A 19509-nucleotide genomic window follows, 5' to 3' on the forward strand; every position below is an offset into this window, starting at 1 on the left:
GCTGTCTAGGTCAGAAATCAAGCGTCCACAAAGGAGAGCTCGGGCGGAGGTGATAAGCAGCAGCCATCGTTATGCACACCTCCAAATGTGGCACCATATCAAGTGAGATTTGTGCCAAGAGCCTGGGGTGGACATCCAACACTTGGGGATTATCGCTTCTCGGCCTTTTGGCTAAGATCAAGTGTAGTATCTGTTCTTATCAGTTTAATATCTGATATGTCCTCTATATGAGGACTACATATTAAGCAGATTTTTGGCAAGAGGAGCAGAAATGTGGAGCTTGCTCCCTTCTCTCCACGCATCGACCTAGCATTGCAGTGCTGCTGGGAACGGTGCACTCTGTTCTTACCCTGTAGAAAAGCAAACACTCAAGACCTGCTGGGAGACTTGGTGAGAAACCAGAGTCAGCTATTTGGACCCAATGTAAGTGGTTCAGGGATCTATCGCTTAAACAGGCTTAAAAGCCAATCACAGTAGTCAGGGCAGGAGCTAATAAAGACGTGTATAATTTTGGTTGCCAAATGGGGGCGGGGTGGGAATGTTGCATACTGGGCTCTGACATGCGGAAAGAAAAGGCCTACCGTAAAGGTGGTGAATGTGACCGAGAGGCTCCACCGCTGCTCTCCAACACAGGGCCATGCTGACTCTGGTTTCTCTTCATAACGCACAAGTCTTTCGCCTTTTACTAAAGACTTCCGTGGAGAGGAACAAACATGAGTTGAATATATTTTTGGCAGGCTTTGCTTCATGGCTGAGCCTTTTGAAGTTGTGAAAAGTCAAAGAGCTGTCTAGGTCAGAAATCAAGCGTCCACAAAGGAGAGCTCGGGCGGAGGTGATAAGCAGCAGCCATCGTTATGCACACCTCCAAATGTGGCACCATATCAAGTGAGATTTGTGCCAAGAGCCTGGCGTGGACATCCAACACTTGGGGATTATCGCTTCTCGGCCTTTTGGCTAAGATCAAGTGTAGTATCTGTTCTTATCAGTTTAATATCTGATATGTCCTCTATATGAGGACTACATATTAAGCAGATTTTTGGCAAGAGGAGCAGAAATGTGGAGCTTGCTCCCTTCTCTCCACGCATCGACCTAGCATTGCAGTGCCGCTGGGAACGGTGCACTCTGTTCTTACCCTGTAGAAAAGCAAACACTCAAGACCTGCTGGGAGACTTGGTGAGAAACCAGAGTCAGCTATTTGGACTCAATGTAAGTGGTTCAGGGATCTATCGCTTAAACAGGCTTAAAAGCCAATCACAGTAGTCAGGGCAGGAGCTAATAAAGACGTGTATAATTTTGGTTGCCAGATGGGGGCGGGGTGGGAATGTTGCATACTGGGCTCTGACATGCGGAAAGAAAAGGCCTAACGTGAAGGTGGTGAATGTGACCGAGAGGCTCCACCGCTGCTCTCCAACACAGGGCCATGCTGACTCTGGTTTCTCTTCATAACGCACAAGTCTTTCGCCTTTTACTAAAGACTTCCGTGGAGAGGAACAAACATGAGTTGAATATATTTTTGGCAGGCTTTGCTTCATGGCTGAGCCTTTTGAAATTGTGAAAAGTCAAAGAGCTGTCTAGGTCAGAAATCAAGCGTCCACAAAGGAGAGCTCGGGCGGAGGTGATAAGCAGCAGCCATCGTTATGCACACCTCCAAATGTGGCACCATATCAAGTGAGATTTGTGCCAAGAGCCTGGCATGGACATCCAACAGTTGGGGATTATTGCTTCTCGGCCTTTTGGCTAAGATCAAGTGTAGTATCTGTTCTTATCAGTTTAATATCTGATATGTCCTCTATATGAGGACTACATATTAAGCAGATTTTTGGCAAGAGGAGCAGAAATGTGGACCTTGCTCCCTTCTCTCCACGCATCGACCAAGCATTGCAGTGCCTCCGGGAACGGTGCACTCTGTTCTTACCCTTTAGAAAAGCAAACACTCAAGACCTGCTGGGAGACTTGGTGAGAAACCAGAGTCAGCTATTTGGACCCAATGTAAGTTGTTCAGGGATCTATCGCTTAAACAGGCTTAAAAGCCAATCACAGTAGTCAGGGCAGGAGCTAATAAAGACGTGTATAATTTTGGTTGCCAGATGGGGGCGGGGTGGGAATGTTGCATACTGGGCTCTGACATGCGGAAAGAAAAGGCCTACCGTGAAGGTGGTGAATGTGACCGAGAGGCTCCACCGCTGCTCTCCAACACAGGGCCATGCCGACTCTGGTTTCTCTTCATAATGCACAAGTCTTTCGCCTTTTACTAAAGACTTCCGTGGAGAGGAACAACCATGAGTTGAATATATTTTTGGCAGGCTTTGCTTCATGGCTGAGCCTTTTGAAATTGTGAAAAGTCAAAGAGCTGTCTAGGTCAGAAATCAAGCGTCCACAAAGGAGAGCTCGGGCGGAGGTGATAAGCAGCAGCCATCGTTATGCACACCTCCAAATGTGGCACCATATCAAGTGAGATTTGTGCCAAGAGCCTGGCATGGACATCCAACTGTTGGGGATTATTGCTTCTCGGCCTTTTGGCTAAGATCAAGTGTAGTATCTGTTCTTATCAGTTTAATATCTGATATGTCCTCTATATGAGGACTACATATTACGCAGATTTTTGGCAAGAGGAGCAGAAATGTGGACCTTGCTCCCTTCTCTCCACGCATCGACCTAGCATTGCAGTGCCTCCGGGAACGGTGCACTCTGTTCTTACCCTTTAGAAAAGCAAACACTCAAGACCTGCTGGGAGACTTGGTGAGAAACCAGAGTCAGCTATTTGGACTCAATGTAAGTGGTTCAGGGATCTATCGCTTAAACAGGCTTAAAAGCCAATCACAGTAGTCAGGGCAGGAGCTAATAAAGACGTGTATAATTTTGGTTGCCAGATGGGGGCGGGGTGGGAATGTTGCATACTGGGCTCTGACATGCGGAAAGAAAAGGCCTACCGTGAAGGTGGTGAATGTGACCGAGAGGCTCCACCGCTGCTCTCCAACACAGGGCCATGCTCACTCTGGTTTCTCTTCATAACGCACAAGTCTTTCGCCTTTTACTAAAGACTTCCGTGGAGAGGAACAAACATGAGTTGAATATATTTTTGGCAGGCTTTGCTTCATGGCTGAGCCTTTTGAAATTGTGAAAAGTCAAAGAGCTGTCTAGGTCAGAAATCAAGCGTCCACAAAGGAGAGCTCGGGCGGAGGTGATAAGCAGCAGCCATCGTTATGCACACCTCCAAATGTGGCACCATATAAAGTGAGATTTGTGCCAAGAGCCTGGCGTGGACATCCAACACTTGGGGATTATCGCTTCTCGGCCTTTTGGCTCAGATCAAGTGTAGTATCTGTTCTTATCAGTTTAATATCTGATATGTCCTCTATATGAGGACTACATATTAAGCAGATTTTTGGCAAGAGGAGCAGAAATGTGGAGCTTGCTCCCTTCTCTCCACGCATCGACCTAGCATTGCAGTGCCGCTGGGAACGGTGCACTCTGTTCTTACCCTGTAGAAAAGCAAACACTCAAGACCTGCTGGTAGACTTGGTGAGAAACCAGAGTCAGCTATTTGGACCCAATGTAAGTGGTTCAGGGATCTATCGCTTAAACAGGCTTAAAAGCCAATCACAGTAGTCAGGGCAGCAGCTAATAAAGACGTGTATAATTTTGGTTGCCAAATGGGGGCGGGGTGGGAATGTTGCATACTGGGCTCTGACATGCGGAAAGAAAAGGCCTACCGTGAAGGTGGTGAATGTGACCGAGAGTCTCCACCGCTGCTCTCCAACACAGGGCCATGCTGACTCTGGTTTCTCTTCATAACGCACAAGTCTTTCGCCTTTTACTAAAGACTTCCGTGGAGAGGAACAAACATGAGTTGAATATATTTTTGGCAGGCTTTGCTTCATGGCTGAGCCTTTTGAAATTGTGAAAAGTCAAAGAGCTGTCTAGGTCAGAAATCAAGCGTCCACAAAGGAGAGCTCGGGCGGAGGTGATAAGCAGCAGCCATCGTTATGCACACCTCCAAATGTGGCACCATATCAAGTGAGATTTGTGCCAAGAGCCTGTCGTGGACATCCAACACTTGGGGATTATCGCTTCTCGGCCTTTTGGCTAAGATCAAGTGTAGTATCTGTTCTTATCAGTTTAATATCTGATATGTCCTCTATATGAGGACTACATATTAAGCAGATTTTTGGCAAGAGGAGCAGAAATGTGGAGCTTGCTCCCTTCTCTCCACGCATCGACCTAGCTTTGCAGTGCCGCTGGGAACGGTGCACTCTGTTCTTACCCTGTAGAAAAGCAAACACTCAAGACCTGCTGGGAAAATTGGTGAGAAACCAGAGTCAGCTATTTGGACCCAATGTAAGTGGTTCAGGGATCTATCGCTTAAACAGGCTTAAAAGCCAATCACAGTAGTCAGGGCAGGAGCTAATAAAGACGTGTATAATTTTGGTTGCCAAATGGGGGCGGGGTGGGAATGTTGCATACTGGGCTCTGACATGCGGAAAGAAAAGGCCTACCGTGAAGGTGGTGAATGTGACCGAGAGTCTCCACCGCTGTTCTCCAACACAGGGCCATGCTGACTCTGGTTTCTCTTCATAACGCACAAATCTTTCGCCTTTTACTAAAGACTTCCGTGGAGAGGAACAAACATGAGTTGAATATATTTTTGGCAGGCTTTGCTTCATGGCTGAGCCTTTTGAAATTGTGAAAAGTCAAAGAGCTGTCTAGGTCAGAAATCAAGCGTCCACAAAGGAGAGCTCGGGCGGAGGTGATAAGCAGCAGCCATCGTTATGCACACCTCCAAATGTGGCACCATATCAAGTGAGATTTGTGCCAAGAGCCAGGCGTGGACATCCAACAATTGGGGATTATCGCTTCTCGGCCTTTTGGCTAAGATCAAGTGTAGTATCTGTTCTTATCAGTTTAATATCTGATATGTCCTCTATATGAGGACTACATATTAAGCAGATTTTTGGCAAGAGGAGCAGAAATGTGGAGCTTGCTCCCTTCTCTCCACGCATCGACCTAGCATTGCAGTGCTGCTGGGAACGGTGCACTCTGTTCTTACCCTGTAGAAAAGCAAACACTCAAGACCTGCTGGGAGACTTGGTGAGAAACCAGAGTCAGTTATTTGGACCCAATGTAAGTGGTTCAGGGATCTATCGCTTAAACAGGCTTAAAAGCCAATCACAGTAGTCAGGGCAGGAGCTAATAAAGACGTGTATAATTTTGGTTGCCAGATGGGGGCGGGGTGGGAATGTTGCATACTGGGCTCTGACATGCGGAAAGAAAAGGCCTACCGTGAAGGTGGTGAATGTGACCGAGAGGCTCCACCGCTGCTCTCCAACACAGGGCCATTCCGACTCTGGTTTCTCTTCATAACGCACAAGTCTTTCGCCTTTTACTAAAGACTTCCGTGGAGAGGAACAAACATGAGTTGAATATATTTTTGGCAGGCTTTGCTTCATGGCTGAGCCTTTTGAAATTGTGAAAAGTCAAAGAGCTGTCTAGGTCAGAAATCAAGCGTCCACAAAGGAGAGCTCGGGCGGAGGTGATAAGCAGCAGCCATCGTTATGCACACCTCCAAATGTGGCACCATCTCAAGTGAGATTTGTGCCAAGAGCCTGGCGTGGACATCCAACACTTGGGGATTATCGCTTCTCGGCCTTTTGGCTATGATCAAGTGTAGTATCTGTTCTTATCAGTTTAATATCTGATATGTCCTCTATGTGAGGACTACATATTAAGCAGATTTTTGGCAAGAGGAGCAGAAATGTGGAGCTTGCTACCTTCTCTCCACGCATCGACCTAGCATTGCAGTGCCGCTGGGAACGGTGCACTCTGTTCTTACCCTGTAGAAAAGCAAACAGTCAAGACCTGCTGGGAGACTTGTTGAGAAACCAGAGTCAGCTATTTGGACCCAATGTAAGTGGTTCAGGGATCTATCGCTTAAACAGGCTTAAAAGCCAATCACAGTAGTCAGGGCAGGAGCTAATAAAGACGTGTATAATTTTGGTTGCCAAATGGGGGCGGGGTGGGAATGTTGCATACTGGGCTCTGACATGCGGAAAGAAAAGGCCTACCGTAAAGGTGGTGAATGTGACCGAGAGGCTCCACCGCTGCTCTCCAACACAGGGCCATGCTGACTCTGGTTTCTCTTCATAACGCACAAGTCTTTCGCCTTTTACTAAAGACTTCCGTGGAGAGGAACAAACATGAGTTGAATATATTTTTGGCAGGCTTTGCTTCATGGCTGAGCCTTTTGAAATTGTGAAAAGTCAAAGAGCTGTCTAGGTCAGAAATCAAGCGTCCACAAAGGAGAGCTCGGGCGGAGGTGATAAGCAGCAGCCATCGTTATGCACACCTCCAAATGTGGCACCATATCAAGTGAGATTTGTGCCAAGAGCCTAGCGTGGATATCCAACACTTGGGGATTATCGCTTCTCGGCCTTTTGGCTAAGATCAAGTGTAGTATCTGTTCTTATCAATTTAATATCTGATATGTCCTCTATATGAGGACTACATATTAAGCAGATTTTTGGCAAGAGGAGCAGAAATGTGGAGCTTGCTCCCTTCTCTCCACGCATCGACCTAGCATTGCAGTGCTGCTGGGAACGGTGCACTCTGTTCTTACCCTGTAGAAAAGCAAACACTCAAGACCTGCTGGGAGACTTGGTGAGAAACCAGAGTCAGCTATTTGGACCCAATGTAAGTGGTTCAGGGATCTATCGCTTAAACAGGCTTAAAAGCCAATCACAGTAGTCAGGGCAGGAGCTAATAAAGACGTGTATAATTTTGGTTGCCAGATGGGGGCGGGGTGGGAATGTTGCATACTGGGCTCTGACATGCGGAAAGAAAAGGCCTACCGTGAAGGTGGTGAATGTGACCGAGAGTCTCCACCGCTGCTCTCCAACACAGGGCCATGCTGACTCTTGTTTCTCTTCATAACGCACAAGTCTTTCGCCTTTTACTAAAGACTTCCGTGGAGAGGAACAAACATGAGTTGAATATATTTTTGGCAGGCTTTGCTTCATGGCTGAGCCTTTTGAAATTGTGAAAAGTCAAAGAGCTGTCTAGGTCAGAAATCAAGCGTCCACAAAGGAGAGCTCGGGCGGAGGTGATAAGCAGCAGCCATCGTTATGCACACCTCCAAATGTGGCACCATCTCAAGTGAGATTTGTGCCAAGAGCCTGGCGTGGACATCCAACACTTGGGGATTATCGCTTCTCGGCCTTTTGGCTAAGATCAAGTGTAGTATCTGTTCTTATCAGTGTAATATCTGATATGTCCTCTATATGAGGACTACATATTAAGCAGATTTTTGGCAAGAGGAGCAGAAATGTGGAGCTTGCTCCCTTCTCTCCACGCATCGACCTAGCATTGCAGTGCCGCTGGGAACGGTGCACTCTGTTCTTACCCTGTAGAAAAGCAAACACTCAAGACCTGCTGGGAGACTTGGTGAGAAACCAGAGTCAGCTATTTGGACCCGATGTAAGTGGTTCAGGGATCTATCGCTTAAACAGGCTTAAAAGCCAATCACAGTAGTCAGGGCAGGAGCTAATAAAGACGTGTATAATTTTGGTTGCCAGATGGGGGCGGGGTGGGAATGTTGCATACTGGGCTCTGACATGCGGAAAGAAAAGGCCTACCGTGAAGGTGGTGAATGTGACCGAGAGGCTCCACCGCTGCTCTCCAACACAGGGCCATGCCGACTCTGGTTTCTCTTCATAACGCACAAGTCTTTCGCCTTTTACTAAAGACTTCCGTGGAGAGGAACAAACATGAGTTGAATATATTTTTGGCAGGCTTTGCTTCATGGCTGAGCCTTTTGAAATTGTGAAAAGTCAAAGAGCTGTCTAGGTCAGAAATCAAGCGTCCACAAAGGAGAGCTCGGGCGGAGGTGATAAGCAGCAGCCATCGTTATGCACACCTCCAAATGTGGCACCATATCAAGTGAGATTTGTGCCAAGAGCCTGGCATGGACATCCAACAGTTGGGGATTATTGCTTCTCGGCCTTTTGGCTAAGATCAAGTGTAGTATCTGTTCTTATCAGTTTAATATCTGATATGTCCTCTATATGAGGACTACATATTAAGCAGATTTTTGGCAAGAGGAGCAGAAATGTGGAGCTTGCTCCCTTCTCTCCACGCATCGACCTAGCTTTGCAGTGCCGCTGGGAACGGTGCACTCTGTTCTTACCCTGTAGAAAAGCAAACACTCAAGACCTGCTGGGAAACTTGGTGAGAAACCAGAGTCAGCTATTTGGACCCAATGTAAGTGGTTCAGGGATCTATCGCTTAAACAGGCTTAAAAGCCAATCACAGTAGTCAGGGCAGGAGCTAATAAAGACGTGTATAATTTTGGTTGCCAAATGGGGGCGGGGTGGGAATGTTGCATACTGGGCTCTGACATGCGGAAAGAAAAGGCCTACCGTGAAGGTGGTGAATGTGACCGAGAGTCTCCACCGCTGTTCTCCAACACAGGGCCATGCTGACTCTGGTTTCTCTTCATAACGCACAAATCTTTCGCCTTTTACTAAAGACTTCCGTGGAGAGGAACAAACATGAGTTGAATATATTTTTGGCAGGCTTTGCTTCATGGCTGAGCCTTTTGAAATTGTGAAAAGTCAAAGAGCTGTCTAGGTCAGAAATCAAGCGTCCACAAAGGAGAGCTCGGGCGGAGGTGATAAGCAGCAGCCATCGTTATGCACACCTCCAAATGTGGCACCATATCAAGTGAGATTTGTGCCAAGAGCCAGGCGTGGACATCCAACAATTGGGGATTATCGCTTCTCGGCCTTTTGGCTAAGATCAAGTGTAGTATCTGTTCTTATCAGTTTAATATCTGATATGTCCTCTATATGAGGACTACATATTAAGCAGATTTTTGGCAAGAGGAGCAGAAATGTGGAGCTTGCTCCCTTCTCTCCACGCATCGACCTAGCATTGCAGTGCTGCTGGGAACGGTGCACTCTGTTCTTACCCTGTAGAAAAGCAAACACTCAAGACCTGCTGGGAGACTTGGTGAGAAACCAGAGTCAGTTATTTGGACCCAATGTAAGTGGTTCAGGGATCTATCGCTTAAACAGGCTTAAAAGCCAATCACAGTAGTCAGGGCAGGAGCTAATAAAGACGTGTATAATTTTGGTTGCCAGATGGGGGCGGGGTGGGAATGTTGCATACTGGGCTCTGACATGCGGAAAGAAAAGGCCTACCGTGAAGGTGGTGAATGTGACCGAGAGTCTCCACCGCTGCTCTCCAACACAGGGCCATGCTGACTCTGGTTTCTCTTCATAACGCACAAGTCTTTCGCCTTTTACTAAAGACTTCCGTGGAGAGGAACAAACATGAGTTGAATATATTTTTGGCAGGCTTTGCTTCATGGCTGAGCCTTTTGAAATTGTGAAAAGTCAAAGAGCTGTCTAGGTCAGAAATCAAGCGTCCACAAAGGAGAGCTCGGGCGGAGGTGATAAGCAGCAGCCATCGTTATGCACACCTCCAAATGTGGCACCATCTCAAGTGAGATTTGTGCCAAGAGCCTGGCGTGGACATCCAACACTTGGGGATTATCGCTTCTCGGCCTTTTGGCTAAGATCAAGTGTAGTATCTGTTCTTATCAGTGTAATATCTGATATGTCCTCTATATGAGGACTACATATTAAGCAGATTTTTGGCAAGAGGAGCAGAAATGTGGAGCTTGCTCCCTTCTCTCCACGCATCGACCTAGCATTGCAGTGCCGCTGGGAACGGTGCACTCTGTTCTTACCCTGTAGAAAAGCAAACACTCAAGACCTGCTGGGAGACTTGGTGAGAAACCAGAGTCAGCTATTTGGACCCAATGTAAGTGGTTCAGGGATCTATCGCTTAAACAGGCTTAAAAGCCAATCACAGTAGTCAGGGCAGGAGCTAATAAAGACGTGTATAATTTTGGTTGCCAGATGGGGGCGGGGTGGGAATGTTGCATACTGGGCTCTGACATGCGGAAAGAAAAGGCCTACCGTGAAGGTGGTGAATGTGACCGAGAGGCTCCACCGCTGCTCTCCAACACAGGGCCATTCCGACTCTGGTTTCTCTTCATAACGCACAAGTCTTTCGCCTTTTACTAAAGACTTCCGTGGAGAGGAACAAACATGAGTTGAATATATTTTTGGCAGGCTTTGCTTCATGGCTGAGCCTTTTGAAATTGTGAAAAGTCAAAGAGCTGTCTAGGTCAGAAATCAAGCGTCCACAAAGGAGAGCTCGGGCGGAGGTGATAAGCAGCAGCCATCGTTATGCACACCTCCAAATGTGGCACCATATCAAGTGAGATTTGTGCCAAGAGCCTGGCGTGGACATCCAACACTTGGGGATTATCGCTTCTCGGCCTTTTGGCTAAGATCAAGTGTAGTATCTGTTCTTATCAGTTTAATATCTGATATGTCCTCTATATGAGGACTACATATTAAGCAGATTTTTGGCAAGAGGAGCAGAAATGTGGAGCTTGCTCCCTTCTCTCCACGCATCGACCTAGCATTGCAGTGCCGCTGGGAACGGTGCACTCTGTTCTTACCCTGTAGAAAAGCAAACACTCAAGACCTGCTGGGAGACTTGGTGAGAAACCAGAGTCAGTTATTTGGACCCAATGTAAGTGGTTCAGGGATCTATCGCTTAAACAGGCTTAAAAGCCAATCACAGTAGTCAGGGCAGGAGCTAATAAAGACGTGTATAATTTTGGTTGCCAGATGGGGGCGGGGTGGGAATGTTGCATACTGGGCTCTGACATGCGGAAAGAAAAGGCCTACCGTGAAGGTGGTGAATGTGACCGAGAGGCTCCACCGCTGCTCTCCAACACAGGGCCATGCTGACTCTGGTTTCTCTTCATAACGCACAAGTCTTTCGCCTTTTACTAAAGACTTCCGTGGAGAGGAACAAACATGAGTTGAATATATTTTTGGCAGGCTTTGCTTCATGGCTGAGCCTTTTGAAATTGTGAAAAGTCAAAGAGCTGTCTAGGTCAGAAATCAAGCGTCCACAAAGGAGAGCTCGGGCGGAGGTGATAAGCAGCAGCCATCGTTATGCACACCTCCAAATGTGGCACCATCTCAAGTGAGATTTGTGCCAAGAGCCTGGCGTGGACATCCAACACTTGGGGATTATCGCTTCTCGGCCTTTTGGCTAAGATCAAGTGTAGTATCTGTTCTTATCAGTTTAATATCCGATATGTCCTCTATGTGAGGACTACATATTAAGCAGATTTTTGGCAAGAGGAGCAGAAATGTGGAGCTTGCTCCCTTCTCTCCACGCATCGACCTAGCATTGCAGTGCCGCTGGGAACGGTGCACTCTGTTCTTACCCTGTAGAAAAGCAAACAGTCAAGACCTGCTGGGAGACTTGTTGAGAAACCAGAGTCAGCTATTTGGACCCAATGTAAGTGGTTCAGGGATCTATCGCTTAAACAGGCTTAAAAGCCAATCACAGTAGTCAGGGCAGGAGCTAATAAAGACGTGTATAATTTTGGTTGCCAGATGGGGGCGGGGTGGGAATGTTGCATACTGGGCTCTGACATGCGGAAAGAAAAGGCCTACCGTGAAGGTGGTGAATGTGACCGAGAGGCTCCACCGCTGCTCTCCAACACAGGGCCATGCTGACTCTGGTTTCTCTTCATAACGCACAAGTCTTTCGCCTTTTACTAAAGACTTCCGTGGAGAGGAACAAACATGAGTTGAATATATTTTTGGCAGGCTTTGCTTCATGGCTGAGCCTTTTGAAATTGTGAAAAGTCAAAGAGCTGTCTAGGTCAGAAATCAAGCGTCCACAAAGGAGAGCTCGGGCGGAGGTGATAAGCAGCAGCCATCGTTATGCACACCTCCAAATGTGGCACCATCTCAAGTGAGATTTGTGCCAAGAGCCTGGCGTGGACATCCAACACTTGGGGATTATCGCTTCTCGGCCTTTTGGCTAAGATCAAGTGTAGTATCTGTTCTTATCAGTTTAATATCTGATATGTCCTCTATATGAGGACTACATATTAAGCAGATTTTTGGCAAGAGGAGCAGAAATGTGGAGCTTGCTCCCTTCTCTCCACGCATCGACCTAGCATTGCAGTGCCGCTGGGAACGGTGCACTCTGTTCTTACCCTGTAGAAAAGCAAACACTCAAGACCTGCTGGTAGACTTGGTGAGAAACCAGAGTCAGCTATTTGGACCCAATGTAAGTGGTTCAGGGATCTATCGCTTAAACAGGCTTAAAAGCCAATCACAGTAGTCAGGGCAGGAGCTAATAAAGACGTGTATAATTTTGGTTGCCAGATGGGGGCGGGGTGGGAATGTTGCATACTGGGCTCTGACATGCGGAAAGAAAAGGCCTACCGTGAAGGTGGTGAATGTGACCGAGAGTCTCCACCGCTGCTCTCCAACACAGGGCCATGCTGACTCTGGTTTCTCTTCATAACGCACAAGTCTTTCGCCTTTTACTAAAGACTTCCGTGGAGAGGAACAAACATGAGTTGAATATATTTTTGGTAGGCTTTGCTTCATGGCTGAGCCTTTTGAAATTGTGAAAAGTCAAAGAGCTGTCTAGGTCAGAAATCAAGCGTCCACAAAGGAGAGCTCGGGCGGAGGTGATAAGCAGCAGCCATCGTTATGCACACCTCCAAATGTGGCACCATATCAAGTGAGATTTGTGCCAAGAGCCTGGCGTGGACATCCAACACTTGGGGATTATCGCTTCTCGGCCTTTTGGCTAAGATCAAGTGTAGTATCTGTTCTTATCAGTTTAATATCTGATATGTCCTCTATATGAGGACTACATATTAAGCAGATTTTTGGCAAGAGGAGCAGAAATGTGGAGCTTGCTCCCTTCTCTCCACGCATCGACCTAGCATTGCAGTGCCGCTGGGAACGGTGCACTCTGTTCTTACCCTGTAGAAAAGCAAACACTCAAGACCTGCTGGGAGACTTGGTGAGAAAACAGAGTCAGTTATTTGGACCCAATGTAAGTGGTTCAGGGATCTATCGCTTAAACAGGCTTAAAAGCCAATCACAGTAGTCAGGGCAGGAGCTAATAAAGACGTGCATAATTTTGGTTGCCAGATGGGGGCGGGGTGGGAATGTTGCATACTGGGCTCTGACATGCGGAAAGAAAAGGCCTACCGTGAAGGTGGTGAATGTGACCGAGAGGCTCCACCGCTGCTCTCCAACACAGGGCCATGCTGACTCTGGTTTCTCTTCATAACGCACAAGTCTTTCGCCTTTTACTAAAGACTTCCGTGGAGAGGAACAAACATGAGTTGAATATATTTTTGGCAGGCTTTGCTTCATGGCTGAGCCTTTTGAAATTGTGAAAAGACAAGGAGCTGTCTAGGTCAGAAATCAAGCGTCCACAAAGGAGAGCTCGGGCGGAGGTGATAAGCAGCAGCCATCGTTATGCACACCTCCAAATGTGGCACCATCTCAAGTGAGATTTGTGCCAAGAGCCTGGCGTGGACATCCAACACTTGGGGATTATCGCTTCTCGGCCTTTTGGCTAAGATCAAGTGTAGTATCTGTTCTTATCAGTTTAATATCTGATATGTCCTCTATGTGAGGACTACATATTAAGCAGATTTTTGGCAAGAGGAGCAGAAATGTGGAGCTTGCTCCCTTCTCTCCACGCATCGACCTAGCATTGCAGTGCCGCTGGGAACGGTGCACTCTGTTCTTTCCCTGTAGAAAAGCAAACAGTCAAGACCTGCTGGGAGACTTGTTGAGAAACCAGAGTCAGCTATTTGGACCCAATGTAAGTGGTTCAGGGATCTATCGCTTAAACAGGCTTAAAAGCCAATCACAGTAGTCAGGGCAGGAGCTAATAAAGACGTGTATAATTTTGGTTGCCAGATGGGGGCGGGGTGGGAATGTTGCATACTGGGCTCTGACATGCGGAAAGAAAAGGCCTACCGTGAAGGTGGTGAATGTGACCGAGAGGCTCCACCGCTGCTCTCCAACACAGGGCCATGCTGACTCTGGTTTCTCTTCATAACGCACAAGTCTTTCGCCTTTTACTAAAGACTTCCGTGGAGAGGAACAAACATGAGTTGAATATATTTTTGGCAGGCTTTGCTTCATGGCTGAGCCTTTTGAAATTGTGAAAAGTCAAAGAGCTGTCTAGGTCAGAAATCAAGCGTCCACAAAGGAGAGCTCGGGCGGAGGTGATAAGCAGCAGACATCGTTATGCACACCTCCAAATGTGGCACCATATCAAGTGAGATTTGTGCCAAGAGCCTGTCGTGGACATCCAACACTTGGGGATAATCGCTTCTCGGCCTTTTGGCTAATATCAAGTGTAGTATCTGTTCTTATCAGTTTAATATCTGATATGTCCTCTATATGAGGACTACATATTAAGCAGATTTTTGGCAAGAGGAGCAGAAATGTGGAGCTTGCTCCCTTCTCTCCACGCATCGACCTAGCATTGCAGTGCCGCTGGGAACGGTGCACTCTGTTCTTACCCTGTAGAAAAGCAAACACTCAAGACCTGCTGGGAGACTTGGTGAGAAACCAGAGTCAGCTATTTGGACCCAATGTAAGTGGTTCAGGGATCTATCGCTTAAACAGGCTTAAAAGCCAATCACAGTAGTCAGGGCAGGAGCTAATAAAGACGTGTATAATTTTGGTTGCCAAATGGGGGCGGGGTGGGAATGTTGCATACTGGGCTCTGACATGCGGAAAGAAAAGGCCTACCGTGAAGGTGGTGAATGTGACCGAGAGGCTCCACCGCTGCTCTCCAACACAGGGCCATGCTTACTCTGGTTTCTCTTCATAACGCACAAGTCTTTCGCCTTTTACTAAAGACTTCCGTGGAGAGGAACAAACATGAGTTGAATATATTTTTGGCAGGCTGGGAGACTTGTTGAGAAACCAGAGTCAGCTATTTGGACCCAATGTAAGTGGTTCAGGGATCTATCGCTTAAACAGGCTTAAAAGCCAATCACAGTAGTCAGGGCAGGAGCTAATAAAGACGTGTATAATTTTGGTTGCCAGATGGGGGCGGGGTGGGAATGTTGCATACTGGGCTCTGACATGCGGAAAGAAAAGGCCTACCGTGAAGGTGGTGAATGTGACCGAGAGGCTCCACCGCTGCTCTCCAACACAGGGCCATGCTGACTCTGGTTTCTCTTCATAACGCACAAGTCTTTCGCCTTTTACTAAAGACTTCCGTGGAGAGGAACAAATATGAGTTGAATATATTTTTGGCAGGCTTTGCTTCATGGCTGAGCCTTTTGAAATTGTGAAAAGTCAAAGAGCTGTCTAGGTCAGAAATCAAGCGTCCACAAAGGAGAGCTCGGGCGGAGGTGATAAGCAGCAGCCATCGTTATGCACACCTCCAAATGTGGCACCATATCAAGTGAGATTTGTGCCAAGAGCCTGGCGTGGACATCCAACACTTGGGGATTATCGCTTCTCGGCCTTTTGGCTAAGATCAAGTGTAGTATCTGTTCTTATCAGTTTAATATCTGATATGTCCTCTATATGAGGACTACATATTAAGCAGATTTTTGGCAAGAGGAGCAGAAATGTGGAGCTTGCTCCCTTCTCTCCACGCATCGACCTAGCATTGCAGTGCCGCTGGGAACGGTGCACTCTGTTCTTACCCTGTAGAAAAGCAAACACTCAAGACCTGCTGGTAGACTTGGTGAGAAACCAGAGTCAGCTATTTGGACCCAATGTAAGTGGTTCAGGGATCTATCGCTTAAACAGGCTTAAAAGCCAATCACAGTAGTCAGGGCAGGAGCTAATAAAGACGTGTATAATTTTGGTTGCCAGATGGGGGCGGGGTGGGAATGTTGCATACTGGGCTCTGACATGCGGAAAGAAAAGGCCTACCGTGAAGGTGGTGAATGTGACCGAGAGTCTCCACCGCTGCTCTCCAACACAGGGCCATGCTGACTCTGGTTTCTCTTCATAACGCACAAGTCTTTCGCCTTTTACTAAAGACTTCCGTGGAGAGGAACAAACATGAGTTGAATATATTTTTGGCAGGCTTTGCTTCATGGCTGAGCCTTTTGAAATTGTGAAAAGACAAGGAGCTGTCTAGGTCAGAAATCAAGCGTCCACAAAGGAGAGCTCGGGCGGAGGTGATAAGCAGCAGCCATCGTTATGCACACCTCCAAATGTGGCACCATATCAAGTGAGATTTGTGCCAAGAGCCTGGCGTGGACATCCAACACTTGGGGATTATTGCTTCTCGGCCTTTTGGCTAAGATCAAGTATAGTATCTGTTCTTATCAGTTTAATATCTGATATGTCCTCTATGTGAGGACTACATATTAAGCAGATTTTTGGCAAGAGGAGCAGAAATGTGGAGCTTGCTCCCTTCTCTCCACGCATCGACCTAGCATTGCAGTGCCGCTGGGAACGGTGCACTCTGTTCTTACCCTGTAGAAAAGCAAACAGTCAAGACCTGCTGGGAGACTTGTTGAGAAACCAGAGTCAGCTATTTGGACCCAATGTAAGTGGTTCAGGGATCTATCGCTTAAACAGGCTTAAAAGCCAATCACAGTAGTCAGGGCAGGAGCTAATAAAGACGTGCATAATTTTGGTTGCCAGATGGGGGCGGGGTGGGAATGTTGCATACTGGGCTCTGACATGCGGAAAGAAAAGGCCTACCGTGAAGGTGGTGAATGTGACCGAGAGGCTCCACCGCTGCTCTCCAACACAGGGCCATGCTGACTCTGGTTTCTCTTCATAACGCACAAGTCTTTCGCCTTTTACTAAAGACTTCCGTGGAGAGGAACAAACATGAGTTGAATATATTTTTGGCAGGCTTTGCTTCATGGCTGAGCCTTTTGAAATTGTGAAAAGACAAGGAGCTGTCTAGGTCAGAAATCAAGCGTCCACAAAGGAGAGCTCGGGCGGAGGTGATAAGCAGCAGCCATCGTTATGCACACCTCCAAATGTGGCACCATCTCAAGTGAGATTTGTGCCAAGAGCCTGGCGTGGACATCCAACACTTGGGGATTATCGCTTCTCGGCCTTTTGGCTAAGATCAAGTGTAGTATCTGTTCTTATCAGTTTAATATCTGATATGTCCTCTATGTGAGGACTACATATTAAGCAGATTTTTGGCAAGAGGAGCAGAAATGTGGAGCTTGCTCCCTTCTCTCCACGCATCGACCTAGCATTGCAGTGCCGCTGGGAACGGTGCACTCTGTTCTTACCCTGTAGAAAAGCAAACAGTCAAGACCTGCTGGGAGACTTGTTGAGAAACCAGAGTCAGCTATTTGGACCCAATGTAAGTGGTTCAGGGATCTATCGCTTAAACAGGCTTAAAAGCCAATCACAGTAGTCAGGGCAGGAGCTAATAAAGACGTGTATAATTTTATTTGCCAGATGGGGGCGGGGTGGGAATGTTGCATACTGGGCTCTGACATGCGGAAAGAAAAGGCCTACCGTGAAGGTGGTGAATGTGACCGAGAGTCTCCACCGCTGCTCTCCAACACAGGGCCATGCTGACTCTGGTTTCTCTTCATAACGCACAAGTCTTTCGCCTTTTACTAAAGACTTCCGTGGAGAGGAACAAACATGAGTTGAATATATTTTTGGCAGGCTTTGCTTCATGGCTGAGCCTTTTGAAATTGTGAAAAGTCAAAGAGCTGTCTAGGTCAGAAATCAAGCGTCCACAAAGGAGAGCTCGGGCGGAGGTGATAAGCAGCAGACATCGTTATGCACACCTCCAAATGTGGCACCATATCAAGTGAGATTTGTGCCAAGAGCCTGTCGTGGACATCCAACACTTGGGGATTATCGCTTCTCGGCCTTTTGGCTAATATCAAGTGTAGTATCTGTTCTTATCAGTTTAATATCTGATATGTCCTCTATATGAGGACTACATATTAAGCAGATTTTTGGCAAGAGGAGCAGAAATGTGGAGCTTGCTCCCTTCTCTCCACGCATCGACCTAGCATTGCAGTGCCGCTGGGAACGGTGCACTCTGTTCTTACCCTGTAGAAAAGCAAACACTCAAGACCTGCTGGGAGACTTGGTGAGAAACCAGAGTCAGCTATTTGGACCCAATGTAAGTGGTTCAGGGATCTATCGCTTAAACAGGCTTAAAAGCCAATCACAGTAGTCAGGGCAGGAGCTAATAAAGACGTGTATAATTTTGGTTGCCAAATGGGGGCGGGGTGGGAATGTTGCATACTGGGCTCTGACATGCGGAAAGAAAAGGCCTACCGTGAAGGTGGTGAATGTGACCGAGAGGCTCCACCGCTGCTCTCCAACACAGGGCCATGCTTACTCTGGTTTCTCTTCATAACGCACAAGTCTTTCGCCTTTTACTAAAGACTTCCGTGGAGAGGAACAAACATGAGTTGAATATATTTTTGGCAGGCTGGGAGACTTGTTGAGAAACCAGAGTCAGCTATTTGGACCCAATGTAAGTGGTTCAGGGATCTATCGCTTAAACAGGCTTAAAAGCCAATCACAGTAGTCAGGGCAGGAGCTAATAAAGACGTGTATAATTTTGGTTGCCAAATGGGGGCGGGGTGGGAATGTTGCATACTGGGCTCTGACATGCGGAAAGAAAAGGCCTACCGTGAAGGTGGTGAATGTGACCGAGAGGCTCCACCGCTGCTCTCCAACACAGGGCCATGCTTACTCTGGTTTCTCTTCATAACGCACAAGTCTTTCGCCTTTTACTAAAGACTTCCGTGGAGAGGAACAAACATGAGTTGAATATATTTTTGGCAGGCTGGGAGACTTGTTGAGAAACCAGAGTCAGCTATTTGGACCCAATGTAAGTGGTTCAGGGATCTATCGCTTAAACAGGCTTAAAAGCCAATCACAGTAGTCAGGGCAGGAGCTAATAAAGACGTGTATAATTTTGGTTGCCAGATGGGGGCGGGGTGGGAATGTTGCATACTGGGCTCTGACATGCGGAAAGAAAAGGCCTACCGTGAAGGTGGTGAATGTGACCGAGAGGCTCCACCGCTGCTCTCCAACACAGGGCCATGCTGACTCTGGTTTCTCTTCATAACGCACAAGTCTTTCGCCTTTTACTAAAGACTTCCGTGGAGAGGAACAAATATGAGTTGAATATATTTTTGGCAGGCTTTGCTTCATGGCTGAGCCTTTTGAAATTGTGAAAAGTCAAAGAGCTGTCTAGGTCAGAAATCAAGCGTCCACAAAGGAGAGCTCGGGCGGAGGTGATAAGCAGCAGCCATCGTTATGCACACCTCCAAATGTGGCACCATATCAAGTGAGATTTGTGCCAAGAGCCTGGCGTGGACATCCAACACTTGGGGATTATCGCTTCTCGGCCTTTTGGCTAAGATCAAGTGTAGTATCTGTTCTTATCAGTTTAATATCATATATGTCCTCTATATGAGGTCTACATATTAAGCAGATTTTTGGCAAGAGGAGCAGAAATGTGGAGCTTGCTCCCTTCTCTCCACGCATCGACCTAGCATTGCAGTGCCGCTGGGAACGGTGCACTCTGTTCTTACCCTGTAGAAAAGCAAACACTCAAGACCTGCTGGTAGACTTGGTGAGAAACCAGAGTCAGCTATTTGGACCC

General features: G+C 47.3%; 50 non-coding genes across 50 annotated transcripts; all 50 read left to right on the forward strand.

The window, feature by feature from the left end:
* The first annotated feature begins 151 nt into the window (after positions 1–151).
* On the forward strand, positions 152–343 carry LOC133017454 (U2 spliceosomal RNA). The gene has a single exon (XR_009682764.1). It is a non-coding gene; the product is annotated as a U2 spliceosomal RNA (small nuclear RNA).
* Positions 344–641: 298 nt separating this feature from the next.
* LOC133016640 (U5 spliceosomal RNA) lies at positions 642–754 on the forward strand. The gene has a single exon (XR_009682003.1). It is a non-coding gene; the product is annotated as a U5 spliceosomal RNA (small nuclear RNA).
* A 180-nt stretch (positions 755–934) lies between these two features.
* LOC133017372 (U2 spliceosomal RNA) lies at positions 935–1126 on the forward strand. The gene has a single exon (XR_009682687.1). It is a non-coding gene; the product is annotated as a U2 spliceosomal RNA (small nuclear RNA).
* Positions 1127–1424: 298 nt separating this feature from the next.
* LOC133016641 (U5 spliceosomal RNA) lies at positions 1425–1537 on the forward strand. The gene has a single exon (XR_009682004.1). It is a non-coding gene; the product is annotated as a U5 spliceosomal RNA (small nuclear RNA).
* Positions 1538–1717: 180 nt separating this feature from the next.
* LOC133016457 (U2 spliceosomal RNA) lies at positions 1718–1909 on the forward strand. Its single transcript, XR_009681839.1, has one exon. It is a non-coding gene; the product is annotated as a U2 spliceosomal RNA (small nuclear RNA).
* A 298-nt stretch (positions 1910–2207) lies between these two features.
* LOC133016875 (U5 spliceosomal RNA) lies at positions 2208–2320 on the forward strand. The gene has a single exon (XR_009682227.1). It is a non-coding gene; the product is annotated as a U5 spliceosomal RNA (small nuclear RNA).
* Positions 2321–2500: 180 nt separating this feature from the next.
* LOC133016455 (U2 spliceosomal RNA) lies at positions 2501–2692 on the forward strand. The gene has a single exon (XR_009681837.1). It is a non-coding gene; the product is annotated as a U2 spliceosomal RNA (small nuclear RNA).
* A 298-nt stretch (positions 2693–2990) lies between these two features.
* LOC133016797 (U5 spliceosomal RNA) lies at positions 2991–3103 on the forward strand. The gene has a single exon (XR_009682151.1). It is a non-coding gene; the product is annotated as a U5 spliceosomal RNA (small nuclear RNA).
* Positions 3104–3283: 180 nt separating this feature from the next.
* LOC133016211 (U2 spliceosomal RNA) lies at positions 3284–3475 on the forward strand. Its single transcript, XR_009681605.1, has one exon. It is a non-coding gene; the product is annotated as a U2 spliceosomal RNA (small nuclear RNA).
* Positions 3476–3773: 298 nt separating this feature from the next.
* Positions 3774–3886, forward strand: LOC133016642 (U5 spliceosomal RNA). Its single transcript, XR_009682005.1, has one exon. It is a non-coding gene; the product is annotated as a U5 spliceosomal RNA (small nuclear RNA).
* Positions 3887–4066: 180 nt separating this feature from the next.
* LOC133016184 (U2 spliceosomal RNA) lies at positions 4067–4258 on the forward strand. Its single transcript, XR_009681579.1, has one exon. It is a non-coding gene; the product is annotated as a U2 spliceosomal RNA (small nuclear RNA).
* A 298-nt stretch (positions 4259–4556) lies between these two features.
* Positions 4557–4669, forward strand: LOC133016946 (U5 spliceosomal RNA). Its single transcript, XR_009682296.1, has one exon. It is a non-coding gene; the product is annotated as a U5 spliceosomal RNA (small nuclear RNA).
* A 180-nt stretch (positions 4670–4849) lies between these two features.
* LOC133017455 (U2 spliceosomal RNA) lies at positions 4850–5041 on the forward strand. Its single transcript, XR_009682765.1, has one exon. It is a non-coding gene; the product is annotated as a U2 spliceosomal RNA (small nuclear RNA).
* Positions 5042–5339: 298 nt separating this feature from the next.
* On the forward strand, positions 5340–5452 carry LOC133016821 (U5 spliceosomal RNA). Its single transcript, XR_009682174.1, has one exon. It is a non-coding gene; the product is annotated as a U5 spliceosomal RNA (small nuclear RNA).
* A 180-nt stretch (positions 5453–5632) lies between these two features.
* Positions 5633–5824, forward strand: LOC133016381 (U2 spliceosomal RNA). Its single transcript, XR_009681764.1, has one exon. It is a non-coding gene; the product is annotated as a U2 spliceosomal RNA (small nuclear RNA).
* Positions 5825–6122: 298 nt separating this feature from the next.
* Positions 6123–6235, forward strand: LOC133016643 (U5 spliceosomal RNA). The gene has a single exon (XR_009682006.1). It is a non-coding gene; the product is annotated as a U5 spliceosomal RNA (small nuclear RNA).
* A 180-nt stretch (positions 6236–6415) lies between these two features.
* On the forward strand, positions 6416–6607 carry LOC133016344 (U2 spliceosomal RNA). Its single transcript, XR_009681729.1, has one exon. It is a non-coding gene; the product is annotated as a U2 spliceosomal RNA (small nuclear RNA).
* Positions 6608–6905: 298 nt separating this feature from the next.
* Positions 6906–7018, forward strand: LOC133016880 (U5 spliceosomal RNA). Its single transcript, XR_009682232.1, has one exon. It is a non-coding gene; the product is annotated as a U5 spliceosomal RNA (small nuclear RNA).
* A 180-nt stretch (positions 7019–7198) lies between these two features.
* LOC133016174 (U2 spliceosomal RNA) lies at positions 7199–7390 on the forward strand. Its single transcript, XR_009681571.1, has one exon. It is a non-coding gene; the product is annotated as a U2 spliceosomal RNA (small nuclear RNA).
* A 298-nt stretch (positions 7391–7688) lies between these two features.
* LOC133016822 (U5 spliceosomal RNA) lies at positions 7689–7801 on the forward strand. Its single transcript, XR_009682175.1, has one exon. It is a non-coding gene; the product is annotated as a U5 spliceosomal RNA (small nuclear RNA).
* Positions 7802–7981: 180 nt separating this feature from the next.
* Positions 7982–8173, forward strand: LOC133016199 (U2 spliceosomal RNA). The gene has a single exon (XR_009681593.1). It is a non-coding gene; the product is annotated as a U2 spliceosomal RNA (small nuclear RNA).
* Positions 8174–8471: 298 nt separating this feature from the next.
* LOC133016947 (U5 spliceosomal RNA) lies at positions 8472–8584 on the forward strand. Its single transcript, XR_009682297.1, has one exon. It is a non-coding gene; the product is annotated as a U5 spliceosomal RNA (small nuclear RNA).
* A 180-nt stretch (positions 8585–8764) lies between these two features.
* LOC133016160 (U2 spliceosomal RNA) lies at positions 8765–8956 on the forward strand. The gene has a single exon (XR_009681558.1). It is a non-coding gene; the product is annotated as a U2 spliceosomal RNA (small nuclear RNA).
* A 298-nt stretch (positions 8957–9254) lies between these two features.
* LOC133016644 (U5 spliceosomal RNA) lies at positions 9255–9367 on the forward strand. The gene has a single exon (XR_009682007.1). It is a non-coding gene; the product is annotated as a U5 spliceosomal RNA (small nuclear RNA).
* A 180-nt stretch (positions 9368–9547) lies between these two features.
* On the forward strand, positions 9548–9739 carry LOC133016175 (U2 spliceosomal RNA). The gene has a single exon (XR_009681572.1). It is a non-coding gene; the product is annotated as a U2 spliceosomal RNA (small nuclear RNA).
* A 298-nt stretch (positions 9740–10037) lies between these two features.
* Positions 10038–10150, forward strand: LOC133016823 (U5 spliceosomal RNA). Its single transcript, XR_009682176.1, has one exon. It is a non-coding gene; the product is annotated as a U5 spliceosomal RNA (small nuclear RNA).
* A 180-nt stretch (positions 10151–10330) lies between these two features.
* On the forward strand, positions 10331–10522 carry LOC133017373 (U2 spliceosomal RNA). The gene has a single exon (XR_009682688.1). It is a non-coding gene; the product is annotated as a U2 spliceosomal RNA (small nuclear RNA).
* Positions 10523–10820: 298 nt separating this feature from the next.
* Positions 10821–10933, forward strand: LOC133016645 (U5 spliceosomal RNA). Its single transcript, XR_009682008.1, has one exon. It is a non-coding gene; the product is annotated as a U5 spliceosomal RNA (small nuclear RNA).
* A 180-nt stretch (positions 10934–11113) lies between these two features.
* On the forward strand, positions 11114–11305 carry LOC133016372 (U2 spliceosomal RNA). Its single transcript, XR_009681756.1, has one exon. It is a non-coding gene; the product is annotated as a U2 spliceosomal RNA (small nuclear RNA).
* A 298-nt stretch (positions 11306–11603) lies between these two features.
* Positions 11604–11716, forward strand: LOC133016646 (U5 spliceosomal RNA). Its single transcript, XR_009682009.1, has one exon. It is a non-coding gene; the product is annotated as a U5 spliceosomal RNA (small nuclear RNA).
* Positions 11717–11896: 180 nt separating this feature from the next.
* Positions 11897–12088, forward strand: LOC133017375 (U2 spliceosomal RNA). The gene has a single exon (XR_009682689.1). It is a non-coding gene; the product is annotated as a U2 spliceosomal RNA (small nuclear RNA).
* Positions 12089–12386: 298 nt separating this feature from the next.
* Positions 12387–12498, forward strand: LOC133016805 (U5 spliceosomal RNA). The gene has a single exon (XR_009682158.1). It is a non-coding gene; the product is annotated as a U5 spliceosomal RNA (small nuclear RNA).
* Positions 12499–12679: 181 nt separating this feature from the next.
* On the forward strand, positions 12680–12871 carry LOC133017376 (U2 spliceosomal RNA). Its single transcript, XR_009682690.1, has one exon. It is a non-coding gene; the product is annotated as a U2 spliceosomal RNA (small nuclear RNA).
* Positions 12872–13169: 298 nt separating this feature from the next.
* Positions 13170–13282, forward strand: LOC133016648 (U5 spliceosomal RNA). The gene has a single exon (XR_009682011.1). It is a non-coding gene; the product is annotated as a U5 spliceosomal RNA (small nuclear RNA).
* Positions 13283–13462: 180 nt separating this feature from the next.
* Positions 13463–13654, forward strand: LOC133016162 (U2 spliceosomal RNA). Its single transcript, XR_009681560.1, has one exon. It is a non-coding gene; the product is annotated as a U2 spliceosomal RNA (small nuclear RNA).
* Positions 13655–13952: 298 nt separating this feature from the next.
* On the forward strand, positions 13953–14065 carry LOC133016649 (U5 spliceosomal RNA). The gene has a single exon (XR_009682012.1). It is a non-coding gene; the product is annotated as a U5 spliceosomal RNA (small nuclear RNA).
* Positions 14066–14245: 180 nt separating this feature from the next.
* Positions 14246–14437, forward strand: LOC133016383 (U2 spliceosomal RNA). The gene has a single exon (XR_009681766.1). It is a non-coding gene; the product is annotated as a U2 spliceosomal RNA (small nuclear RNA).
* Positions 14438–14735: 298 nt separating this feature from the next.
* On the forward strand, positions 14736–14847 carry LOC133016844 (U5 spliceosomal RNA). The gene has a single exon (XR_009682196.1). It is a non-coding gene; the product is annotated as a U5 spliceosomal RNA (small nuclear RNA).
* A 248-nt stretch (positions 14848–15095) lies between these two features.
* LOC133016530 (U5 spliceosomal RNA) lies at positions 15096–15208 on the forward strand. Its single transcript, XR_009681899.1, has one exon. It is a non-coding gene; the product is annotated as a U5 spliceosomal RNA (small nuclear RNA).
* Positions 15209–15388: 180 nt separating this feature from the next.
* On the forward strand, positions 15389–15580 carry LOC133017377 (U2 spliceosomal RNA). The gene has a single exon (XR_009682691.1). It is a non-coding gene; the product is annotated as a U2 spliceosomal RNA (small nuclear RNA).
* Positions 15581–15878: 298 nt separating this feature from the next.
* Positions 15879–15991, forward strand: LOC133016650 (U5 spliceosomal RNA). The gene has a single exon (XR_009682013.1). It is a non-coding gene; the product is annotated as a U5 spliceosomal RNA (small nuclear RNA).
* A 180-nt stretch (positions 15992–16171) lies between these two features.
* Positions 16172–16363, forward strand: LOC133016301 (U2 spliceosomal RNA). Its single transcript, XR_009681689.1, has one exon. It is a non-coding gene; the product is annotated as a U2 spliceosomal RNA (small nuclear RNA).
* Positions 16364–16661: 298 nt separating this feature from the next.
* On the forward strand, positions 16662–16774 carry LOC133016651 (U5 spliceosomal RNA). The gene has a single exon (XR_009682014.1). It is a non-coding gene; the product is annotated as a U5 spliceosomal RNA (small nuclear RNA).
* Positions 16775–16954: 180 nt separating this feature from the next.
* Positions 16955–17146, forward strand: LOC133016163 (U2 spliceosomal RNA). Its single transcript, XR_009681561.1, has one exon. It is a non-coding gene; the product is annotated as a U2 spliceosomal RNA (small nuclear RNA).
* A 298-nt stretch (positions 17147–17444) lies between these two features.
* On the forward strand, positions 17445–17557 carry LOC133016652 (U5 spliceosomal RNA). Its single transcript, XR_009682015.1, has one exon. It is a non-coding gene; the product is annotated as a U5 spliceosomal RNA (small nuclear RNA).
* Positions 17558–17737: 180 nt separating this feature from the next.
* On the forward strand, positions 17738–17929 carry LOC133016384 (U2 spliceosomal RNA). Its single transcript, XR_009681767.1, has one exon. It is a non-coding gene; the product is annotated as a U2 spliceosomal RNA (small nuclear RNA).
* Positions 17930–18227: 298 nt separating this feature from the next.
* On the forward strand, positions 18228–18339 carry LOC133016845 (U5 spliceosomal RNA). The gene has a single exon (XR_009682197.1). It is a non-coding gene; the product is annotated as a U5 spliceosomal RNA (small nuclear RNA).
* Positions 18340–18587: 248 nt separating this feature from the next.
* Positions 18588–18699, forward strand: LOC133016846 (U5 spliceosomal RNA). Its single transcript, XR_009682198.1, has one exon. It is a non-coding gene; the product is annotated as a U5 spliceosomal RNA (small nuclear RNA).
* Positions 18700–18947: 248 nt separating this feature from the next.
* LOC133016531 (U5 spliceosomal RNA) lies at positions 18948–19060 on the forward strand. Its single transcript, XR_009681900.1, has one exon. It is a non-coding gene; the product is annotated as a U5 spliceosomal RNA (small nuclear RNA).
* Positions 19061–19240: 180 nt separating this feature from the next.
* On the forward strand, positions 19241–19432 carry LOC133016458 (U2 spliceosomal RNA). Its single transcript, XR_009681840.1, has one exon. It is a non-coding gene; the product is annotated as a U2 spliceosomal RNA (small nuclear RNA).
* The last annotated feature ends 77 nt before the right edge of the window (positions 19433–19509 follow it).

The sequence above is a fragment of the Limanda limanda genome, chromosome 12 (genome assembly GCF_963576545.1).
Source record: "Limanda limanda chromosome 12, fLimLim1.1, whole genome shotgun sequence".
Classification (NCBI taxonomy): domain Eukaryota; kingdom Metazoa; phylum Chordata; class Actinopteri; order Pleuronectiformes; family Pleuronectidae; genus Limanda; species Limanda limanda.